This window comes from Cygnus olor, chromosome 23 (assembly GCF_009769625.2).
Source record: "Cygnus olor isolate bCygOlo1 chromosome 23, bCygOlo1.pri.v2, whole genome shotgun sequence".
Classification (NCBI taxonomy): domain Eukaryota; kingdom Metazoa; phylum Chordata; class Aves; order Anseriformes; family Anatidae; genus Cygnus; species Cygnus olor.
Window position 1 is genome coordinate 6,215,687 of NC_049191.1, and position 24,025 is coordinate 6,239,711.

Genomic DNA, 24,025 nt, shown 5'->3' on the forward strand with positions numbered 1-24,025 from the left:
GCTCTGATAATAAGTAATGCCTTTCTCATGGAGAATCCAGATGCTTAGCTGGTATTTGTAAAGCCTACCAAGATCCCAGGGCTAAGGAGGTCTGTACAAAGCAGAGTGCAGCTATTAATGTGACTTCTCTTGGTCTCCTGGAGCATGCCCAGGCTCCGAGACTTGTTCTTGGATCCCAAATTAGAAAGCTGATGGTTGTTCATTCAGAGTTACAGAAGGGCCTGCTGGGCTGAGCTGAAACATTGGGCAGCTGCGAGCAACTGAGGTTCGAGGCGGACACAAGAGAGGGATGGAGCTCAGTGCAGAGAAAAGATACTGAACTTTAACTGCAGCTACCTGTGCCATGCAGTGGCACAATATGGGCTTGGGAGATGGGGTAGAAAAGAGTGAAATCCAGGTTCTGTTTGCACTGAAATATTTCTGTGCATGTTTGGGCACTTTGCTGTGGTAACCAAAGGGCCTATTTTTAGCACCTTTCCCAAGACACTTCTCTTTACTACACTGGGTTTCTTGGGAAGCTTGTGTACAAAGTTGTCCCAGGGGTTTGCAAGTTAAAATGAATGTTAATTCAGAAAGATTCCAAAAGATTATATTCTTCAAAATACATCAGATTCTGTGGGAGATCTTTCTGGCTGCGTGTCCTGCTCAGACTTCATGCTGGTTATCTCCCAGATCCTGAATTCCAGCCTTTAGGCACTTCCATGGCTGGGAAGGGGTGGAAAGAGTCTTCTTTTATTTGGCCAGGTCCTGACTACAGCCTGAAACCAATGATATTGTAATGGCAACTCATTTTAACAGTTAGACAGAGTAATCCCCAAATCCATTTTAGCATTTTTCAGCACAGTATTTTTGGTCCTCAGCCAGCAAAGCGCCCCTGAGTCCCGTCTAGCAGAGATCAGCTATCTGTTTTCCTGGGAAGAATCATCAGGGAGGGGAACAAGCCCTCATGTTTTGTTGTACGTTTGTTTATGACTCTAAGGTGAGACTTTTACCCTATCTTGTTCATTTAAATTCCTTCCAGTTTTACTGGACAAACAGTGGGGTATTTGTGTACTCCAGTTTTCAACTGGAAGGTATATAGAAAATTCAGGTTGAAACATGTCTTTCGTAGGAAAGTGTTTTTATGCTCCATAAGGCATATATCCAAAAGAACAAAAGCAATCCTATTCAAAGAAGCCACAAACAGTATAAATAGGGAAAAGCAAGCTTCTTTTTCCAATGTCATTCCTCATACCTTGTTGTCTTTCACGCATAGCCATTTAAATATACAATATTTGAAAAAATAACAACAGCACAGCAATTGTACTTTATCCACAGCGCACTCATGAAAGGTTGTGTTCTGTGATATGTTCTTATTCTGTTAGATTGTTTTTAAGGCTTCTCCACAAAACGTTTCCACGTGTATTTTAACAAGACCGTTCTCCATCTATACACAGACTTGTGTAAGAACAATTTGCACTTGCTCAAAAGCTCCACTATTCTATGAAAGTTTCAGAAATGCAATGACTAAATATATGCAGGGGAATGTCCATACACCATCAGGTTCAGGAGGAAAGGTGTCCTTACGTATATGTTGGTAACGTGCAAGTGATCAAACAAAATTGACGGGGGAACTGGGAGAGTTTGTCCTAATGGAGGCCCAGGACTGGCACACAAATTTTGAGTGCATTTCAATATTTGAGCCTCTGTGAGAAAGGAAACAGCACAGCTTTTAAAATTATCTGTGAGCACTGGGTCATCTTCAGTCAACGTGAACAATGTTGCTGTGAAGTGTACGGATGACGGGTTTGCTTCCATATGATGCATCAAGTACGTGTGTTGAAATAATATGGGTATTAGAGAGCGAAAATCCCAAAGTGGAAAATGATACTCTGCTGTTGACGTTTGTAACATGGGAGCTCTTGACTGTCAAGGACTTTTAACAAGATATTTCACGACTATGCATCGTCATCTTGAGTCACGTTTCAAACTTATGCTCTGACATATGGCTGCTATGTAGCCATAGGAGAAAATATAATATTATTTGTTTATTCTTTATTCTTATGTTCTTTAGATGAAAAAATATATTTTATCAGAAAAAAGGAGTTAGCATTTTTAATATTTTGTGTTTCCTTTAATCCCATGTGACCGTATTTATGTGTTTAATTCTGGAATACAAAGCAACTTATAAACTCAAGAAGATACTTGAGTTTTAAGAGTGATGTTTACCAGCTCAATTTCATGTTGACACAGATATACAAAATACCCTTATTTTTCCTTTATTGATTTCTTATTTGTCCTCTTATCATTACACCAAAGAAACAAAACTAAGTAGGTGAGTAAACAGCTAATTCCAGCAGTGAGGTGGGTAGGTTCATTTTCTTATTTGTTCTGGGTACAGAAAGAACATACAGTATCTTGACTGTCAATATTGAAAACTGGAGGCTAATATGGACCTCACTATGAACAAGCAGCACTTGGAAGAGCTAATCTGAAACTAGTGCACGTACCTGATCTTCATCACTGTTAGATCCAGTCAGCATATCGAGGTGATGGGAAAGTTAATGAGAAAATGTGGGTGCCACAGCATGGGGAAGAGGTTGGCACGAAACCTCCCCCTCTCTTCTCTGTCCCTTTGCAAAGACGACAGCCAGTATAAAAGCATTGCATGTGTATTAACCAGCTCACATAAAGGGGAAGCCTTACCTGAAACCTGTTAGACCTGGCAGTCCTGGTAGGACAGCGTTGTTTATACTACAGCAATCTGCAGGCAGTAGCATTTTGTCATCTGCTTGTTGTGGTAGCAAGAGAGCCAACATGAAGTATTTATCTGAAGAAAGTCAGTGTATAAATTCATGTATTTTTCCCCAAACCCTTCAGAGAGCATCACTGAGATGGGTATGGAACAAGAGACATTCTGAGCTTTGTTGGCACTAATAGAGATGGACCTGAAGGATTTCTGTAACTCAGGGCAAGATCTAGGAGGGTGACTCACTTCAAGGATCCGTGGCAGTTGCTCCGTATCCAATACGCAGAAATTCGGTCAATGCAATAAACATCCTGTAAAGGTATACAGCAGGGTACGTAGGTCTTGTTATTTAACCTGCTCTGCAAATGCAAGAGCACGTGGCCTCTAACGAGATTAAGTGTTACATTTAAAAACACTAAGCCTGTTAACGCAGTGTATAATTAGGCCCTGGAATTCATTGCCAAGGAAAATCTTGGAGTGGACCTTAATAACATTTTAAAAACCAGACAGACACAGCTAGTATTAATAAAACGATGTATAGATCCGTTCGGTGAGAGCTACAGAAAAGTAAGGCTGCTTAAGAAATACAGCCTCACGTGTTGGAGTGTCAAACAGTGCCTGCCTAGCGAGCAGGTTTTTTTTTTTCCTTTTATTCTCATTATTATGGGCTGTTCTGCACCTGCCTTTGAAGTGCTGGCACCTGCAGAGGGGGGAGATGTCTGCAGAGGGGCCCATGGGCAGGTCCCACAGCTCCAGCCCTGGGATTTGGGAGCTGCTCAGATAAGCAGAGGTTGGCTGAGGCACTTCTGAGAGCACTCAGGCCATTTCAGGTCACCACGGCTGTTAGCAGAGTGAAGAAAGGTATTGAGCCTCCAGTGCTGCAGGGTGGTTTTGCAGTGGGTCATCTGTAAGCAGCCCAGCCTGGGGCTCAGGGCATCGCTGCCTCCCCGAGCTTCAGCTGCTTTGCTTTTGAGCTTTTTAAGAAAAGCTGGAGGAGCGAGCAGTCCAATGAAACCGCCTGTCAACAACCTCAGAGTATTCCTGGGCTTTCACAAACCCCACTTTATGCTAGAATTAACCCAAACACTAAGAAGAAATGTGGGATGAACCTCTTCTAACAAATGGGTGTCCTGCAGCCCTGCTCTGTGTCCAGGCAGAGCTTTATTCCTTGATTCCTTTCTTACCTAATCAGCTTTGTGCCAGTGTAAATCCGTGTGGTGATGTGCAATGAGCTGCTGATGGCTGCTGTTGTGACAGTTCACGATCTGGTGTACATTAAGGTTTAATGCTCATTGAGGTCATGCATGGCTGGGTCCCACCCTGTGCTGCATAAGGAGAGGAGATGCGTTTTGTGGAGAAGCAGATGATGCTGCGGGCAGAGCCCGAGGACCCAGGATCCACGCAGCACCTTCTCGTAAGGTGGTACTGGTGTTTTGGAGCCGGGATGGGACAGCCCTGAGACGTGGTGGACCCAACTAGTGCTTCTTGGCTCTGACCTCAAGCTTTTCTAGGTCTGGTCCATGCCAGCCTCTCCTGGCTCCAGCAGTGGAAGGATGAAGGCTTGTGAGGGCAGGGCAGCACTCACATGGCGAGTGCAGCGCTGTGGGTATCGTAGTACCAAGATGGACGCGTGGGACCAGGTTCTCAATGTCCATGCCAGGTGCTTCGTGGTGCTCAGTCCACCCAGTGTGGCAGCTTGTGCCAACAAGCCCTGGGGCTGGGAAGCTGTGGGGCACCGTGGGGTCGTATCGCAGTCCTGGGCACCCTGCTGTGGGTGACCCTGCTCGAGCAGGGGGCTGGACCCGGTGGTTCCCGAGGTGTCTCTTCTCACCTGAGCCATGCAGTGAGCCTGTGAGAACATACCTATGTCAGATGTTTCCCTTCAGGTCTGGGCACAAACAGCAAGGCAGGGATTAAAAACAACAGTCCAGTTCTCACTGAATTGACCGTGACACTGGTGTGCAGCCTCTCAAGAGCCAGGAGTGTCTGCTCCCTGCATGTTTGCTGGGACATGGGACAGGGATGAGGAGCACCAAGCCGTAGCCCCTTCCCAGCTTGCATGAGGCACTCCGGGGCAGCAGAGCCTTTGCTTTCCATTCCATCTGCCGCTTTCCTTCACTGCCCTGGGGACTGCGTGTTTGATTTCCCTTGTCTGTCATTCCTCTGGGCTTGGCTCTGCTGTGATATCCCACTGGTTGCTGCTGTCTTGGATGATAAACCACGAAAGGGCATTGCATGAGCAGTAGTGAGCAGAAACCTGAGAGGTGTCTGGCTGTCCCTTTCTATCAATGTGGCCCCTGGGAGGTGATGTGCACATTTGCCAGCTGGAGAAAATGAAGTTTTCAGGCTAACCATCTCTTCTCAACCTTTCCTTTGAAGTTTGCACTGCTTCCAATAGTCCATGCTCAAAAGAGGGGTGCAGGGGGACAGGGAGCCACAAACTCAAGCTGCTGGTCCCAGGTCTCTGGGCTATTTGAGAGCCAGCCCTCTGCAAGGGCCTGAGGAAGCCTGGTTCGTGCTCGCTCCTTCTCCTCTTCCTCCCTGGCTGGGGCAGTCATGGGAATGGCAGGAGTCCAGCAAGCCCTTACACACTGCAGCTCTTTGCACTTTGTCACGGGAAAGTATGTAAGGACATCCTTAAAGTTAATTATGTGTTTCAGCACCCTCCCTAAGTAGGCATGTTTTTTCAATCGGGGACCCGAAGAAGGAGGCGAGAAGAGACGGGCCAGGAACCTCACTGATTTCACCCTGCAGGTTTGAAGTTGATTTTATGCCAAAACATCATTAATTCCTGCCATCTCAGAAATTAAGCCTCTGCTGTCTGTGCTCGATGCTGAGATACGTAGGTCTGCCTGCGTAGCTGTATTAGCTCAATTTACCTTTCTCTTCCACGACAGTTTTAAGCACTAATTGACCAGAATTCAAACCAGCTTTCTCTCCTGGTAATGTGGTTCATTGCTTATAATTGACCTGCTTTTCTGGCAGGGAAGAGAGCTGTACCAGCCAGCATATACTGTGTGACCGTAGCCTGTAATTACTTAGATTCAAGCCCTGGAAGGAAAATTTTAGGAGCTTTCTGTGCTGAAATGAAAGTGTAAAATAATATATATATACAGAAAATCCAAGCTAGTCATTTAAACATGTAAGCAGAGTCGCGGAAGGAAGCTTAGCACTGCTGGTCGCAGAACAGAGCTTTTGGGGGCAGTGGTGGTGGTGGTATGGATCTCCTGGATGGACAACAAAGTTATCTGTCTCTCACTCTCTCAGGGCTGTTTGCTTACACTTCAGGATGGAGATCTGTTGGTGGGAAATATATATACACGCATGGACAATGTGGATCCCTCCAGTAGGTGAGCTTAGACTTGCAGACCGTCCCCGAGCTGGGCCTGGGTCCCCAGTCTCACCAGTTGCTGGTGCTGGGATGTAGGAACCCCGCTCCCATTGCTGGTGCACACTCACCCCGGTCCCAGCTGCACTCAGACCCTGTGCACACAAACACAGGCAAAGGGAGTCCCTCCCCCAGGAAAATTGTTATAAACAGAGTTTAATGAGAAGATAGGACAGACCGCACGCATCATGTGCAGGGCATGGCTGGAGAAGCGTACTGCCCAGCACTGTTTGCACAGGGATGGCCCTTTTTATCTCCTTATCCCTCTATTTTCCCACGTGTTCCTCCCCAAACCACCTTGATCCCTCCCTTCCCCACCTTTGGGTCCTTCCCTAAACACCCTACTGTAAGCCTTGTGCAATCCCCAGGTGTGCTTCCCCTGCATCCACCACGGGGCCCGTCCCCGCCTCAGTCCGTAATGAACTCGTTGACTCATCTCATGGGTCATGGGCCTCATCATCATCGTGGGTTTCACACCTGGACCCTGGGGCTGAGGCTCTCCTGGGACAACCCTGGGAGGAGCTGAGCAGGGTGTCCCTTCCTCTGAGTCCCTAATTTGGGTCCCCACCTGCTGTTGTTCCCTTTGCTTCTCTGGCCTTGTGGAGATGGGTCAGGGAGGGGCTGAGGGCTGCCGGGATGGGGCTGGGAGTAGGGCAGGGCGTTATTTGGGCCCCTCACCCACCAGGGAATCTCTGTGCTCTTCTGTGGCTGTGCAGCAGAGATTTTTATCACAAAACCTGACAGCCCACAGAGGTGGCCAAGACAGTCAGGGCCATATCCTGCCACCACCCTGCACGGCAGTCCCCACTGAAGCGTGATGTCTCCTGTCTTTCCCAGTGAGAAATTAGGAGGTGTATAAAGGAAACAGCAACCCCTGGTCCAAGATAACATCATAAAGCTCATCCTGGTATCAATATTGGGAAGGAGTTGACTGCTCATCAGCGGTTCTTATATTGGAGAGCAGCTCCTGTGCTTCGTGCTGAATTTGGGGGCTGCCTGTACCTAGTGGGTGGAGTTTGAGCGGATGCCTTCCCTTCATCAAGATGTAGATTAGGTGTGAGCAAAGCATCCAGCTCCCAAGCCTGGGACATTTCTGAGCACGTGTAGGTGCCCAGATGCGAGCACCCAGCGATATTTTAGGTCCCACATGGCTCCTAGTCAAGTTTAGGCATCTGCAAGGCTAGGCAGTTTGGAGCATGGCATTTCTGGATTGCCCTCCTGAATGTATACACCACATCAGCTGCCAAAGCCAGTCAAAGATGCCAAAGCAGATGCAAAAACATCTGGACATGACCTAAAGCTCAAAGATTTTCTCCATCGTCTGCTGATACCCAGCACAGAGCTTTGGCTGATCTCCAGCAGAAGTCCCTTTCTGTTCTCCTGCCCTGGAGGTAAGCAATAACATAACTTCTGCCGTATAGCCATGAGGGAGAGAAGAAAATTGAGGGAGTGGGAAACATACCTCGCTGTTTAAATTAACCTCTCTGGGATTCTTTTCAGAAGATAGGAAAAATGAGAATCTGATTTACAACAGGCCTTTGCTGCCTTGAAATTCACTGTGTGCCTGTCCTGTCTCCCTACATCTAGAAATAAATCATCAAGCACTTCAGAAACGCTCTCATAGAAATGTACCCTTTTATTTGGCCACCATATGTGCTTGACAGCTCAAACAGGCGTTTTTAGGCAGCGCTGCCTCTCCGTGTTTCTTCTCCAGACCCCCTGAGTTCGAAGCATTGATTTTGCGTTTAGGCTTTGTGATTTTTTTTTTCCTTTTGGTTGAAGTCTCTAAGGGGCTGCGGAAGGGGACTGCAGCATAATGCATGTTTCAGGGAGTTATAATGGGAAACTTAACAAGGGTGAGCAGAAGAGTTTTAAAAGCGTCATTCTCCAAAATTAGCAGGATGTGCACAGATTGACGAGCCCAAAGTTCGCACAGGCTGGTGTAGCAGCAAATTGTTGAAGCATCAGCCAGCAGCTGTGTGGGACAAGGCTCACTCCATTTCTGCCCAGGGCATGGAAGCTCAGATGCTGAAAATGATTTTTCTCTCTTTCCACTTCACAAAAAAAAAAACAAAACAAAAACAAAAAAAAAAAAAAAAAAAAAAAAAAAAAACACAAGCCTAAACTAAACCAAAAGTATCAAGGTTTGCTTCTGGACTGTCTCTTCTGTCACATGAAGTAAGAACAACAAAGAGAGGGGACTACGACATGTTTACTTTCTGTTTCCCCAACCAATAAAATAAATTGGCAAAATATATACTTTTGAGACAATGCTACACTGAAGAATGAACTTAAAGTAGTTTTAAAACAAACAAAAAATCTTAGAAGTATTCATAAAATAGTAATTATTTAAAACATCATCACCACGGTGCCCATTTTGAAAGTCTGCATTTTTATACGAGAAGATGTACATGCTGTGAATACTGCAGGACCAGTGCGTGCTGCTTATGTAGGAGCCCAGTTAATCTGGACACTGAAGGACACATTTCGGCTTTCAGTGCCATTCTCTAGACTCCCAGAAATCTGCATTTTCATCTCCTAGACCATTGAACATCATCTTTTGCACTGATAGATGCCCAAGTCATCAATATGGCCAATTCAAGTTGCTTTAGTGACCCTGAATGCAGGAGAAAGAACATAGAAATGTAGAACAGCAGAAACAAAAATAAAAATAAAAATAAAAATAAAAATAAAATAAAAATAAAAATAAAAATAAAAATCAGAGGGTAATACCTTCTCATGCACTGGAAGTTGATCAGTGGCTGTCCTGGTGGTTATGCAAATGCCCTTAATCCTTAATGAGATGTGTGGCCACCTTGTTTATAGGAAAGCCAGACTAAACAACAACAACAAAAAAACAAACCAAAACAACAACAACAAACTACAAAGAAATAAAAAAAAATTATCAGTTGCATTAAGTCAGATGGGATCTTGCCTGTGGACTGTTTACTTCAAAACTGTCCAATCAAAGTTTGGAAGGATGTCAGCAAACTCTACCCTAAATTGGGAATGGCCCCACCGCTCCCTGGTGCTGCACGGGAGCTGTTGCCCACTGGGGAGGAGCAGCTGCCCACCCACCAGCCGGGTCCATCTGAGTGCCAGGTTAGCCCGTACTTTACCCAGAGGGGCTTACTGGAGGCTGAACTTCACCTGAAAATGCTCCAGCCCCAGTGAGGTTGTAGCCACATAGGCAGGTATGGGCTTGGCTGATGCAAAAGGTTACGTGGCCACGTGGGGACGTGTCGGCTAATTGCTGGCTGCTCGTAGACTTCCAAGTGACCCAAGAGTTTTGCAGCTATTTTCCCGTTTGTGCAAGCTGTTTGCTGCTCTGGGATTTTATCATGATGCTTGGTGCAGTTTGAATGGAGAGACCCGTCCTTCAGGTCCCTTGCTACATCCTCTTGGGGTGCAGGTTGCTGCCAGGGTCAGGGGCCTCCTGGAGAAGGGTGTGGGACTGGATGGCCCTTGACTTGACCAAGAATAGCAACTCAGGTTCTGGCTAATCTGAAGCCACAAACACTGCAATGGCAATTTTATGATTTCCTGCGTTGGTTTAGGGTGTTAGGGTATTTTGGATATCTTCATTTCACATGTGCTTATTTGAATTTATTTTTGTATGTGACCTGAAGTCTTAAGTGTATGTGAAATTAAGTCTTAATTTCCTAAGTTTATAAATTCTAAGTTACCATATCTTATTTGTAAGGGTCTTTTTGATGAAGTTCCTTGTCTAAACTGTATGTATTTTTTGTATAGAGTTCATTAGTGAATGATATACCACTGAATATATAAATAATACATAATAAGCACAGTGTGGGTAGTCAGGTGACACTTCTAATGGTTTGATGAAGTGTGAAATAACGCACACTCATGCACACACATACATCCTGTTAAGAGCACGGTACTGGAGTTTCGGGGCAGTGCAAACAGCAGGGCTGGGACTCTCTCATCTCTCTCCAGTTGAGGAGTCATCCACGCTCCCTTTGCAGTCAGTAAAGAGAAAAAAAAATGTTCCAGGGCATGATTCACCTACTACTTTAGATGTGTATCTTGCAATGAAGTGAATCAACTCTAGGACTTCCTCCATAAAAGGAGGTGTGGAGATATTTACTTTGCAGAAATCTGAAGATGAGTGAGAAAAATTCCAGCCAGCAAGCTTACTGCAGAAGGCAGACTTTAATATATTTTTATTAGGAATAGGTTAGAGGCCTGTGCTGCCAAGAATAGCAGATTGGGAAAAGGTGTGCAGGGTGAAAACCCCCAACCATTTTTGTCTCTATTGTAAAGACTTCCTTTGTGCTATGCAGCAGCACACAAAGATGCCAACCAAAGCAGCCGGGGAGCTTCTTGATCCCCAGTGTCTGAACTAAAGGGTGGCCACAACATTTTTAATGAGCAGTGGCACCTGAACAAGGAGAGCTGCTGCCATACTCTGCTGCTCCTGCCCTTTCCTTTCAGTCACTGGTGAACGCATGGCCACAGTAAATAAGAGAGCTGCAATTCCTTGTCTTGTAACAGCCCGGCTTCAGAGATGTGTTAAGTAGCTGATGTGGCCCAGGCGACCACATCGGTGTAGTACAATAGTCCTTCATGACTTTGCTTAATTATGTTTTTGCTAGTGCAGTCTACATTTAAGATTTGATGAATTCTAATTTTGCAGAAAGTATTTCAGAGCCAACGTTACTCTACTGGGTGGTCACTTACGGCAGAGACAAGATTGCCACAGAAACTGGTTTTGCACCAGTTCTGGTGTTGTATTCAGTAGGTACAGATTTCTTTACTTAAGGGACAAATGCTGTAAATTTGGAGAAGCTGTGCTGTGTGCATTTTCTTATACATCAAAGAACTGAATTCCTTGCTTTACAAATGAAAAAAAAAATCAATCAAAATCCTAACTATAAAGTTATGGATGTTGCCCGAATGATGCTTTTTTATTCCCTTTTTTGGTGTTGCGAGGCTGCTGCCTGCCCTCCCTTGAGCCTCCACCAAAAACTGCTGAATGGTAGCAGCCAAATGCTCCCCCCAAGTCCTGTTGCATTTAGCCACAGATGAAAAACTTATGATGTTTTCCTACTGAAATTTGTTAAAAGGACACAGTCCACCAATAAAACTATTTCGGTTTCCTATTGCTAATTCTGACTTGAAAGAGGGAATACGAGCTGACAAATTGTTGCAAGTTTCTGTAGCGAGAGGCAGAAATGAGGTAATGCAATTAATGCAATTAATGCAAGGAGCAACAGAAGCTTCTGGTAGAGGTCCAGTCATGGGAAATAATTATTCAAAAAAAAAATTACTGACGTTACTGATGCGGTATTGCCTGGGTTCACTGTATATGGCTATTTGTGGAGTTTTGGTCCAAACACACACTGTTGATGTTACTGCATTAAGAGCAGTTTCTAACTGCTTGATAGGCTGGGTTTGGAGGAACTGTATGGAAAGTTCATAGAATCACAGAATGGTTTGGGTTGGAAGGGACCTTAAAGCCCATCTGGTTCCAGCCCCCTGCCATGGGCAGGGACCCCTCCCAGCAGACCAGGTGCCCCCAGCCCCATCCAGCCTGGCCTTGGGCACTGCCAGGGATGGGGCACCCACAGCTCCTCTGGGCAGCCTGGGCCAGTGCCTCACCACCCTCAGGGTAAAGAACTCCCTCCCTATATCTAATCTAAACCGACCCTCTTTTAGTCCAGAAGCAGCTGGCTGTTGCTTTGCGCGGGGTTTTCCTCTAAATGCAGGTGATGGCAGCATTTGGGTTCATCTCAGCCATAAGGGTACCAGTGCAGAGGAAGTGCAATGCAGCGGTGGTCTGCTAAGATGCACCAAGGTGTGCAGGCTGCTGCAGCGAAGCGGGGTATCCACGTCTGAGCACGGCTGTGTTGGGATGTGCAACTTAAATCCTGGAGCTCACCCAAAAACCCAGCCCCCAGTGCTCTCCCTGCGCATAGCATTCAAATAAAGTGGTTTGCCCAGCATCGTGTGTGCTTCCCAGGGGCTCAAACAGCCCGTGCAGCACCGGCTTCACTCTTCATGGACACCCTGGGGCAGGTCGCCTTGGCTGGGGGACGCTGCTTTGGTGTGACCAGGGAGGGAGGATGGGGCAAAACCACCTTTAGGTGTTCCTTACTTCTCCCTTGCACTGGAGTAAACAGAAAGTGAATGGGTTGACAGTGGTGGCAGGGCAAGCCCTGTTTCCTTTTACTTTCCCCAGGGTGTGTGCTATTTATTTTTTCTCTCTTACCTTCCCTGCCCCTCGAGGATTTCCTATATACTTTTGTTAGTTCTTAAATTCTTTTGCTTAGTTTCCTGTTTGGTGCTCAGAAGCCACATTTCACTGCTCACCCTCGGGGTGATGTGTGGGGCGTTGCACTTTGGGGGAATTCCACTGAGGCCAGGACATCGCCGTCCCTGCTGGGGGATTCATGGCAGAGGCATCCCTGGCCATACCGCACTTAAGGTAAAATGAATCTAAGCAGGATGTTTGGGTGGAACAGCTGTTGACTTCACAGTCAGAAATGATTGTGTTGCCTCGAAAAATGTCAAGATCAGAATTAGGGAGAAAGAAGTTTTAGCCAGCATTACTGAAATTTTAGATACCAGCTATCTTTTGTCTAAAAAGCTGACAGATACTTGCAGACTATATACATATGGAGCTGCCAAAAAGGAGGTGGCTTGGGGATCAGTGGCTGATTTTGCAGCCAGGCATTTAGGAAATCTGAGACGAGAAATTTCTGATGGGACTTGGGAACTTTTCTAGGTGGAATTCAAAAGACCATAACCAGTGGACAGTATGATGGCGATTTGTGACCATTCAATTTCCGTTCTTAAAAGCAAACCAACCCTTCTATTTTTGCAATATTTTCAGGAGGGAAAATGGCTTCTGTGTATACAGTATAATCCAAACTATATGTTAAAAATGCTTATTTAATTTTCAAATTAACGCTTATTATGTATAGACACACATTCTGCAAGATGTGGACCCGCTCTGTAATACCTTGTTTCACAGGTATTGATGTGGTTATTGGGGTGTTTACTGTGTATTGGTCTATGTCAGTGGTTTCCAACCTTTTTTTGATTTGTAAATCTTACATTTTTACAGTGGGGTGCAGTCATTTGCATAGCAAATTTAAGCTTCCAAACACTGGATTTGCTTTTCTTAGTGACAACTCACAAAACTCTTAGAAGTTGCCTCCAGATCCCCAGGGCTCCCCAGGCATGCTGGAAACGACTGGACTAAAATTAATAGGAAGAAAGGAAGAGAAAAAGTGTGCTTGAAAGTAGCTGCATCCCTTCCCCCAGTGCAAACACAGCAGGGCTGACACGTACGGGCTCTGAAGATGGTATCTCCCGTCCCCAGTTACTTTGCAAAACTGGATTAGGCAAGTCGGAAGATGCTCAGATGCATGTGCAAATATAAATAAACGAATAAATAAAATAATGGGTAAAATGTGCCTTTAAGCCACGCACATAGTTTATTCTAGCAACACAATTAGCACTGCTTTGAGGCTGTTTGGCCCCTACAGGTAGCGCTGGTCCCAGTCTGCCCCTTGCACTGGTGCAGGCTGAGCGCTGCCCGGGGTAATCCCAGCACGAGGGTACAGGCAGGGACGCGCCTCCCTCTATGCCACCAGCAGAAGCTGGCAGAAACGGCTGCGAGGCAGGAAGCCCGCCAGCCTGGCTATTTCACTCATTAATTCCTGCCATGCCAAAATGCAGCAGCCTCCCTCCCCGAGCGCGTTTTGCCGCGGCAGAGTGCGTGTGTTCGCTCGGATTACTCATAGTTGGCTGCGATTTCTATTCGCGACATATTGTTTGACAAATGTCAATTCTGAAGAAAAATAATTTAAATTATTTCTTCGAGACAAAGTTTCAGATTTAACATTGAGCAGATGCTCTGTCTAAAATTAGCATAATGATTCCTCATGCCTGCTACTTACCAGGACATGTGTCTTTAATGTAAGTGTTGGAATAATAATGAAAATTCGCAGTGATTTTTTGGATAATTGTAGATTCTCCCGCATGCTTTTGAAATGTTTAATGAGCACAGGGACCTTTGGAGTTGGGGAAAGCTGTTATTCCCATTTTGCAGATGTGGAAAGCGAGACGCAGAGCTCCTACAGTGCCTGAGGTCCGGAGCGACGCCAGGACCGAGATGAGCCAGGGGGGGACAGCCTGAGGTCACTGCCCTGCAGTGGGCACGTGGCTCCCGACTGCTGATGTGAGCATTGGAAAGGGATGTGAGCTCCTGGGGTTCAGCTGTTGTAAATGCACGTGCCTCGGGAGAGGTGCCTGGTGGGATTTCCAAAAGCAGGGGGAGTTTTCCAAAAGCTGGGCTTGCCGGCGGTGCTGGCTGAGGGGCTACGAGCCTGCGGCTTCTGAAGATCTTGTTTCACTTTTAGGGATTTACAGTTCACATCGTAAAAGGTTGTTAAATATGTCTGAAAAAGTTAAGTTAGATTCATAGGTTTCTGCTGCCGCAAGTTTCCCAAAGGAGGAGGATGACATGGAAACTATTCCCAGTGCCCTCTTCAATCAGGAGCGCGATTGCTCGTAGTTGGACATAAGGGCTTTAAACAAACAACCAAACAACCTTTGACAGTCCCCAGACAGTTTCCCAGATGGGAAGACTTCACCACAGAAAGGTGAAGTGACTGGGAGGATTAATATGAAAATCCCAGATTCCCATGTTGCAATGAAAAGTTGTTTTTTGGGGAACCTCATTTTCCACTCCGTTACCCAAACAGCAGCTCCAGCAACTGCAAATATGGAAAAGCTGAAAGCACTGACCCAGCTTTCGGCTCCTGTTAAGGCAATTTAGCAGCAGGAAAGAGAGGGATGAGTTAGGGACGTGCGAGCGGCTGAAGGGCTCAGGGTGCTCCAGGGACCGCAGTGCCGGGAGCTCCTGCGCTGCAGCAGCGAAGGTGGAAAAGCCAGTAACGCTCCAAAAAAAAAAGAGGGAAACGGTTTCAAAGAGGCCTTTTCAGGCAGTGGGTAATTTTTACCTACGCCGGGCCCCAGCGAGGTGAGCAGGGGTGGCTGAAGGATGGGGAGGCGGCAAAACCAGTCTAAACACCCAGGGAAGGAAAAGAGTCTGACCTTTAAGTGCGAGGTGAGATGTGGTTGTTTTGGCCGTGCTCGACCTGAGGACAGTCTCTTGCCTGAGTAAATGCTGGCTTCGAACAAAGGATTTCCACAAAACTGCCCACCGTGGCCTAGGCTTAACCCCGCGTGGTCCTGGCCCTGCAGTGGGGAGAGGAGCCCCAGGGGAACCCTTCCCTTCCTTTTCCCATTTAAGCAAAACCAAGCTTTTCCACCTAAGAAAAGCCACTGCCACGGGCAAACACCTTTGCACTAATTGCATTGAATAGCCACATTTGTACTGGGCAGGGGAAAAATACCTTGACCTTTTAGATGCTGGGGCATGGAGAACAACCTCCATAAGCAGCAAGAGGGAGTTTGGGAGCTTGGTGTGAGAGGCAGGTGCAAATGTGCTGGTTAAAAATAATAATCAGAAAAAAAAAAAATCCACAGCATTTTCTTTTGAGGAAAATCTTCAATGTGCCAGTGTTCAGTGCTGTGAGGTGCACTTTAAAAGCAGCATCAGCACCTCACTACTATTTCCATGGATCCTGGGGCTGTCTTCCAAGGAAAGAGGGTTTGTTATGGACGAGGTTCTGGAATTATCGCAGTCATGCTGGGTGCCCTGGCCCCTTCGGACTGGGAGGGGATGTTTCAATAAGTGCTTCTTGTCTATGATTTTGTGATTCTCACAGCCTGTTCTCAGTTCGTCCCCATGTGCAAAGAAGGGAAGGATAATTCTGTGTGCATTGGGAGGAGATGACCTATCTGGCCTAGTCAAATCATTACTATCATGAGGTTTCAGCTGGAATCTGATGTGCTTACACAGAAACTGAGACAAAACCTTTTATTTTGTTGTTCGTTTTTCTTTTTTCCCCTAACTCTGGCATGGAGTAAATAAGAGACTTCTTTGATGCTTTTGCTTGTGCAAAAAGTCCTCGTGTTGCCGTCCATGCTCCTGTGAGCTATATTTCATTTATTACATGACTGCCCAAACGCTAAAGCTCAACTGGATGAAGAAAGGGGACGCCTGGCCATATCCAGGCCCTTCTATTGCACAGTCGGTCCCCTCAGACCCCCTGATTAGACTGGTTTGCATTTAAGTGACAAACTTCAGTTTTCAGCCCAACAAAGCCGAGTCGGCCGGGGCAGGGCTGTGGGTGCGATGTGCTCAGTGTGGCTGGGGGAGCAGCCTTGTCCTTGTCATTGCAGGCTGAAAGTGCTAATTTCAGTGTTTGTCGAGTGAGCCTGGAGGGTGCAGGCTGCTCCACATGCACTTGTTAAGAGTCCTTGTGGAGTCCCTTAGCGTGTCCACTGCCTGCATCTGTACAATTCTTTAAAGACCTCATGCAACTGCACCTACTTATGGCAAAGTGACTGGCTGAGAAAGAGCGGGGACACCATGACAGCATGGGAGCAAAATTAAATAAGACTGCAAAGCATTTCCACGTCACGCTGTGATTCTCACTTCTGTCCGGAATGTGAGAAGCCGAAATTGGGTGTGAAACTGGAATACCAAGACAACAATAAGCCCATAGAAAGTACATGTATTATATAGTATTTTCTTGTTTTTAGCACCAAAAGCACTTGGTGGAGGCAGTTAACAGGGAGATGGGCTGCGGCTGGTTGGAGACCGGCCAGATGGGTGTTTCGGTAGTGGGTTTCCAATCATTAATTCTTCTGAAAAGCAACATGCTGTTTGCTGAGCAAAATGACAACACTGTTCATGTTCACCCTGAAAAGCACATCCTGCTAGGTTTCTGCCAGAGTAATTCTTTCCATTGTAGAGACCTCACAGCGTCGTTATTTCATCCTTAGATGACTTTTTTTTGGCTCAACCCTGACTTTGTGAAGTCTGGAGTCAGATAGGAACATAGGTTTGGCACCAGTTGTGGGGGTTTTGTTTTTTTTTAAACTAATGACATGTAAATATATATATGTGTAGTATATTTGTATATATATATATATTTGTATATGTATATTTGTGTATTTTGTGTATATATATATGTATTTGTGTAGCCTGCATCAGAAAAGGAAGGCTCAGATACAGGTTTGCTACTTTTGCCCCCTCTACCACTGCTGCTTTCACCATAGTGCTTTACCAGATACACTACAAAGTGGCAATGCAAGCTTATTGAGCATATACCGATGAACTGAGCAAAATAAGGAACCTTGGTAAGAGCTCCCATTTTTCCCAGTAAACCCCTCTCTGTAGAGGTATTTCTAATGACCAGAGGAAGCACGAAACATTTTGCTGAATACGCATGTGTGTTTTAGACGTAAGCACAGCCTGGGATGTGAGGCTGCTTGTCCTCCTTCAACCCCCCCAGCCTCAGGACCCGGCGCTGTCGTGCTCTGTCCCGGGAGATCCTCGCCGGGATCCCCCCGGGAGCGGGGGCAGCCCCCCCGGGGCGCTTTTCGCATCCCCCCGTGGAAGCGGGACTCGCCTGGCTGCCGGCAGTGTCCGAGGAGCACTTTGTCTCCCCCTCCCAGCCCAAGAGCTCAATTTGTGACGGGCAGGGATTAATTAAAACCGAAGAAAAAAAATAAAAATTTAAAAAAAAAAAAAAAAGGAAAGGGAAAAGGGAAAGCGGCGTGCGTTAGGGCAGCCCACCGGGCAGTTCGATGCTTGCGGGGTCCCGCTGTGGCCGTGGAGGCGGCGGGCCGGTCGGTGAGCTCCGAGCGATTTTCCCTTCCCTGGGAAGCCCCGGGCTGCCCCCGGCACGGCCCCGCGTGGGCGGCCCCGCGTGGGCAGCTCGCCGGGGCCTCCCGGAGGGTGCTCGCGGGGTCCCTCCGGGACAACGCCCCCGGGCTGGCCGTGGCCGTGACCCCCCCCCCCCTCGTCCTCCCCCTCCAAGCCGCAGCCCGGGGGAAGGAAGGGCAGGAGGCGTGCTCGGCTCGCTCTCGGTTTTTCCGGGCATAGGGGACGAGGAGGAGGGTGTGCAGGGGATGGAGGGATGGGGATGGAGGGATGGGGATGGAGGGATGGGGATGGAGGGGCCGGCACTGCGCTCCCCGCCTCCCCGGTGCACAACCGTGCTCCCCCGGCGGCAAGAAGCCTCTTTTGTGATGGAAAAGCTCTGGGCTGTGCGGGAGGGCCGCTTCCTGCCCGGGCTCCAGCCCGGCTGCGTTTTTGCCCCCGCGTGGGCGGCCGAGCAGCCGGCAGGGAGCCGCGGCCGGGGCTCGCAGCGGCCGGAGCAGCGGCCGCAGGCTCGGAGGGGCTGAAGGATTCCCTTGTCTGCTCCGAAAGCCGCAGCAGCCGCTTGACAACAGGAAACAATGTGTAGTGAATGGAAAAAAAAAAAAGAAAAAAAAAAAGAAAAGAAAAAAAAAAAGGGGGTGGCGCTGCCCGACCAACTTCCCTTTACATCACTGCCCAAATAAGGAGCTTTAAACTAACCTTTTCTATCGCAGCCCGGCAGAAGATCCCCCTGGAGCCCCGGGGTCCCTTCCTCGCCCCGGGCAGAGCCATGGCAGAGCCGCGGCTGCAGGGCGGGGGCAGCGCGCAGGTAACCGAGCCGGGCGCTCCCTTCCAAGCCGAGGGGGGGGGCTGCAACCTCTCCCTCCAGCCTAGTTTTTTATTAATATATATATACATTTTTTTTTTTTTTTTTTTTTTTTTTTTTTTTACTCGGAGCAGCGCTGAGAGGGGAGGCTGGAACGGGACGGAGCAGCCGGGAGGGGGGCGGAATGGAGAGCGCTCGGGACGGCCGGGCACGGCGCGGTGCCGAGGGCACGGCGGGGAGGGACCGGGCTCTGCCCCCCCCACCCCAGCACGGCCACCTCGGGTCCCCCGAGGCGCCGGCTGCCTTGCACCGGCATCGGACTCTTAATTGGCGGCCACCTCTAATTAAGCTCCGGTGCGAGCCGCGCACTTGGGCTGCTGGCAGCACGCGGCGGGGGGGAGCGGGGTGTCCGGCTGTCTGTCTGTCTGTCTGGTTGTCTGGCTGGCCGGGACGGATTTCCTCCTTATCACTCGCACAGGAAAAGCAGCGGGGAGCGGCGGGGCTGCTCCCGGGCGGTGCGGGACGGCTGCGGGGTGTCCCTCGGGAACCCCCCTGCAGGCGGGGGGGACCCCGCACCCCGCTGCGCGCAGAGGGCCGGGACCCGGCTCTGCCCCTTTGGGTTTTTTTCTCCCTCTTCAGCGTTTCTCTTTGGCCGATTAGCACCTGCACGTCGGCGGAAAATGAGGCAGCTTTAAAAATGCATCAAGGCTGAGTAAATGAGTGCTAACGATTTAAGCTTCTTAAGCCTCCTCGATGGAAATTAATAACGCTTTGGATGCACCCAGAGGTGTGATCAGAAATGCAGACGTGCGCTGAGCTGCTCTATGCAAATGTGTGGATTGTTATTCCGGAAAAAGGCACCGTGCATTAGTATTATGATTATTTTCTTCATCGTTCTTTAGCTAATTGGCTGGCTGTCGTGAAAGCGCCTGGCGCTTTTACCCAGTTACACTCTGGCGAATGGAAATGGCTGGGGCAGCTGACATGGTGATTTATGGTGTGAGCAATACAATCCAAACCCTGCTCTGCTGCCGGAGGGTAACCTGTAGCATATAGGCTTTTAGTTTCCCTGGTGTTGAAAGATTGTTAGTGTCAGCGTGCAGAGCCAGGTTTAACCTTTGGTGTCTGGATGCCAGATAGCCCCTTTGCCATCCCTCCTGTCTCTCTTGTTTTACTGGGCTTCCCCTGGTGAGCTGCTTGTGCTTGTTGGGGCTGTCCTGTTTTTCTCACAGCCTCAGTGCTTCTGAAACTTTTTAGTCTGATTCTCGTAGGAAAAAACATGTAGGGTGATGTCAGTGTGTATTCACAGTAAGAAAAGGTGGGATTTGTGTGAGGTGGGATGTTTGGTTCCCAGTTGGCTCACAGGCTCCCAAGCCCGCTACAGCAATCCCCATTGCCCCCATCCCTTCCCCCAGCCCTCCTCGCCAGCCTTAGCAGACAGTTCCACTGCAGGGCTCCTGGAAAGCAGTTTTCTCTCATCCCTAGAGAGGCATCCTTCAATGAAGGATGGAGAGATCCTGTTGTAGGAGGTGGCTGGGGGTTGATGTGTGCTGTCCTGTCTTGCTTCTGAGAAGAAAAGCCTTCTCCTTCCAAGGCTTGCAGTCTGGCATCTGAGTCCGGTGAAGGATCCACTGCAGTCCTTGCTAAGAAAAGGCCAAGCAAAGTCTTCAGAAGACTTGCGTGAACTGTGCATCAAAGAAAAAATCTTCCAGAAGTTACTGGTTAATTAATGAAAGTGTTACTGCCAAGCTGCTTGCAGCATTCTGGGCTTCGTGTCCTCAGGGACACATTCAGCACCTGCAGAGGTGCGCTGTGTCCCCTAGGGAATGCCTCTGAGGAGCCCTCTCCTCTCCTGGGGAAGCTCTTGCAGTGTAAAAGAAGGGGACTTATTCGCTCTGACCGATCATTTCAACCCTAAACCATAATGGGCACATCTAATTTCCCCGCGAGGACCTCAGGCTCTGCTCGTTTTGTTTTCCCATCCAAGCAAAACCCCATTCTCACAGCCCGGGGGGGGGGCCAGCAAACCCTGCAATGTTTGCAGTTGGCTCTCAAAAAATATCCGGCGGCCGTCAGGAGAACAGGGCAGTGTTCGCCTCGCGTGGTTTGCAGCGAGCACGAGTGCGATCGGATGCGGGGGACTCCGAAGGGGATCCGGTGGGGTGAGTCCCCTGAGAAACAGTTTCGAAAATAATATTTATTCTGAAGTTAACGACGAAAGTGCTGTTGAGATGAAGCTTTCCTGAGCTGTGGGGGTGAGGCATCGCTGCCATGGGTTGGTTTAGCAGGGAAGTGTGTCCCAGCTGGGGAAATCGCCGCAGCTGGCCCGTCCGTAGGGTGGCAGGGCACCACCGAGGGGCTCCAGGGAACTCCCTGCCCCACGTCACTGCCCAAGTCCCCTGGCCACGTTGGGTGGCTCCTTCTGCATTAGGGAAGCTGGCCTCGCTCCGGCTTCCTCCGTCTCCCCTCATCGCCGAGGTTCCTGCTGACTCTGAGCTCTGCCGTCATAACTTCTGGCCACATTTGGCTGCACATGTTGAATGCAAAAAGTGTTTCAGCAGACTCGCCGTTTCTACAGCGCTTTAAAGCATTTAGTTTCTTGGCACAGGGTTCAAACTTAGGAGAAAAAAAACAACACAACCAACAACTCAGGAAAGCAATTTATTTAAAATATACATTCAGCACCATTGTCTCTGACTTTAAAAAGGCTGCTTGTTAGGAGATCTTTATAGCTCTGCTGGGATCTGCAGTCAGTTAGGATGCAGGGGAAATATTTATTCTGTTTTCCACTCTGCCCATTACACTTGTCGAATTCTTCCCACCTTCCCCTTGTTAACCCGTGCCTGCAAGTGAGCGATTTCTCACCGGTGCTCCCTCTCCTGGGCTCTGCCGAGACCACCTTGGAGGAGGCGAGTTGTGCTGAGCGCTCCTGCTGCTGCACGGCAGGAATTCGAGTTGTGGTCTTTCCCAGGCTAGCTTTGCATGTTCAGCTGGGGTCTCGGTCTCTATAGTTGGTGCAGTAATCAGAACGGGGATTTTTTTTTTTTTTATCCTGCCCAGCTCTAATTACAGGCCTGCATAAGGTGAACCTTTTAATGAGCATCAAAGGAAGCATTGTGTGTCGAGGAGGGCCTGTGTTAAAGGGACTAGGGGATTACTCAGTCATTCAAAAAACATTCGGTGAAGGTAAATGTGCAATAAATCTTCCTTACCCTCTACCTTGCCTCGTTTTCTTTGCAAAGCCCTGAAGCGAGCCAGCCCCACCACCCCAGTAAGCCCAGGCTGGGACCAGCTCGTGTGTGCTGGCTTTTGCTCACTGCCCACCTCTTTGAGCTTCCTGAGGAGGCGAGCAGGGCTCGTGCATGGGGCAGGGCAAGGCGAGGAAATCTGCCCTGCAGAGCTGACCGAGGTGAGCAGGGAGATCTCCGAGCATTCGCCCCATGGAAATCTGAGAATCCTTCTCCCTGGGAGGAATGATGACAACCGATCCATCTAAATACATCTGGATGGTATTTTTGTAACCTTCCCCCCCCCCCCTTTTTTTTTTTTTCAGTCACATGGAAATTTTGGTTTGGGGGCATTTTCTTTCCACTCAGTGATTTTTATTTTTATTTTACAGTAGGGTTAAGTAAGAGGAAAACATGAGTGAAGTCAAGTTTTCCAACCTTCCCCAAACAGACTTGCTGTGCGCAGGGACAACTTGTTCCTCGCTGCCTTGAGGCCCGGGCAGCATCTTTCATCATCGCGAAGTGCTGTGGCAAACGGTGCAAACTCCGAGTAGAGCATTTTCAGCATTGTGGGAAGACTTATTGTACAGAGATTACCTTTTTTTTTTTTTTTTGGTGCAAATGAGATTTTCAGTTTCAGCAGGTCCCCAGTCTCCAGATCCAAAGTCATCTTTCCCACACCATTTATCCATCCCTTTCCTTGTTCCTTCCTCAGACTGTGGAGGGTTGCGTGTTCATTAAACCATTATTTAGGCTTTGCAGCACTGGGAGGCTTTGGGGTTTCTGTTATTTTTCTGTGCTTTACTATTAGACCTGCAGATTATAAGCAGGAAGGTGAAGCGTGTCAAAAGTTGGCTAGATCCAACTGAACTCAGACGTGGGATTTGGGTTCCTGCAGCAGTATTGCTCTCAGATGCATCAAGACCTGGAGGGGTTTGCTAAGCCTTCATTTGGCGGTACAGTTTAGAGGGGAAACCTCAAGGGAATCCCCCAAAATTGAGCCTGGCCCTTTTCCCAGCTAACCTGGTTTTAAGTGTAGTGGTTCCCTGAAGTCTTTATTGCCGTGCTCCTACCTCCAGATTAAAATCCAACTGCAGCCTAGGTAAGATGGTCTCTCCTGAAGGGCAGATTACTGCTTTGCAAAACTCAAAAGGCACAAAATAGACACAACCTTGCATTGTGTAACAGCACGCTGTCAGTTTTCATAGGAACTGCTGGTAGGTTGAAGTCTCACACAGGCACAGAGCAGCCTCGGCCACCTTAAGCTGAGTGATTATTTTTATGGTAGCCCTGTCTACGGGCAACATCACATCAGTCTGTGAGGTGGCATTGATGAAGGGACCCAAGAGGTGTCGAGTTGTGAGCTGGTTGTGTTCCCAGCCTGGGGTAGGGTATGGTCTTGGGGTAAAAGGCTGATATGCTTGATTGTGCGGGTGCTCCCCAAAAATACTGTGTCAAGGTAAGTTGTGGGCTGAATGCTTTAGAGGTCTCTGTCGCTGCTGGTGGTGATGGTGTGCAGGCTCCGACCGTTTGATCTAGCGAAGGTGCATCAACAGTTGTTACTTAAGTGGTGGAGTACAGGGTTCACAAAATAGTTTTGGGAGCTCCTAGAGATTTAGGAGAACCACCCTACATGGTGGCTGCTGCCTCAAGATGCTGGGAGATGCCAGGAAAGAGGGTCAGGCTCTGCTCACCCCCAGCTGTTCTGGGGGGCAGCGAGGACACCAAGGGGACGGTGACCCAGAGCCACAGCAGCAGGTTTGTCACTAACTGGAATGCGTTTCAGGGTTTTCCATGAGGCATCACTGACTCTTTAAATAGCTGCCCACGGGTTTCCTGTGTTTCCTCTTGCCCTGTATTCAATATTCTTGGTTTTCTTCCCTTCTGGGGAGATTTACTGATAAAAATTAAAAAATACAGAAAAACTGAATGTGGGGCTGAAATGAGGTGAATAGAAATTAAAAAGAAAAAAAGTTTCACGAAGGTTACAAGTTTTGGAAAGCACTGGGATGGCACCCACCACCTGTAAAACAGGAGCAGCTGCAGGCTGCTCTGCTGGGGTGAGCTGTGACTTGGTAACGGGCTGGTAATTTGCAGGTGCCACCCT

General features: G+C 48.2%; 1 protein-coding gene across 12 annotated transcripts in view; it reads left to right on the forward strand.

Moving 5' to 3' along the window:
• HIVEP3 (HIVEP zinc finger 3) overlaps window positions 1-24,025 on the forward strand; it is a 288,536-nt gene that overhangs the window by 158,478 nt on the left and 106,033 nt on the right. For 7 of the 12 annotated variants that reach the window (XR_005814330.1, XR_005814332.1, XR_005814331.1 and 4 more), the window contains exon 1: window positions 18,558-18,694. The exons of the other annotated variants lie outside the window; for them this stretch is intronic. The gene's annotated coding sequence lies outside the window, so the exon portion shown is untranslated. Of the gene's footprint in view, window positions 1-18,557; window positions 18,695-24,025 lie in introns of those variants that run through there. 12 annotated transcript variants of the gene reach the window in all.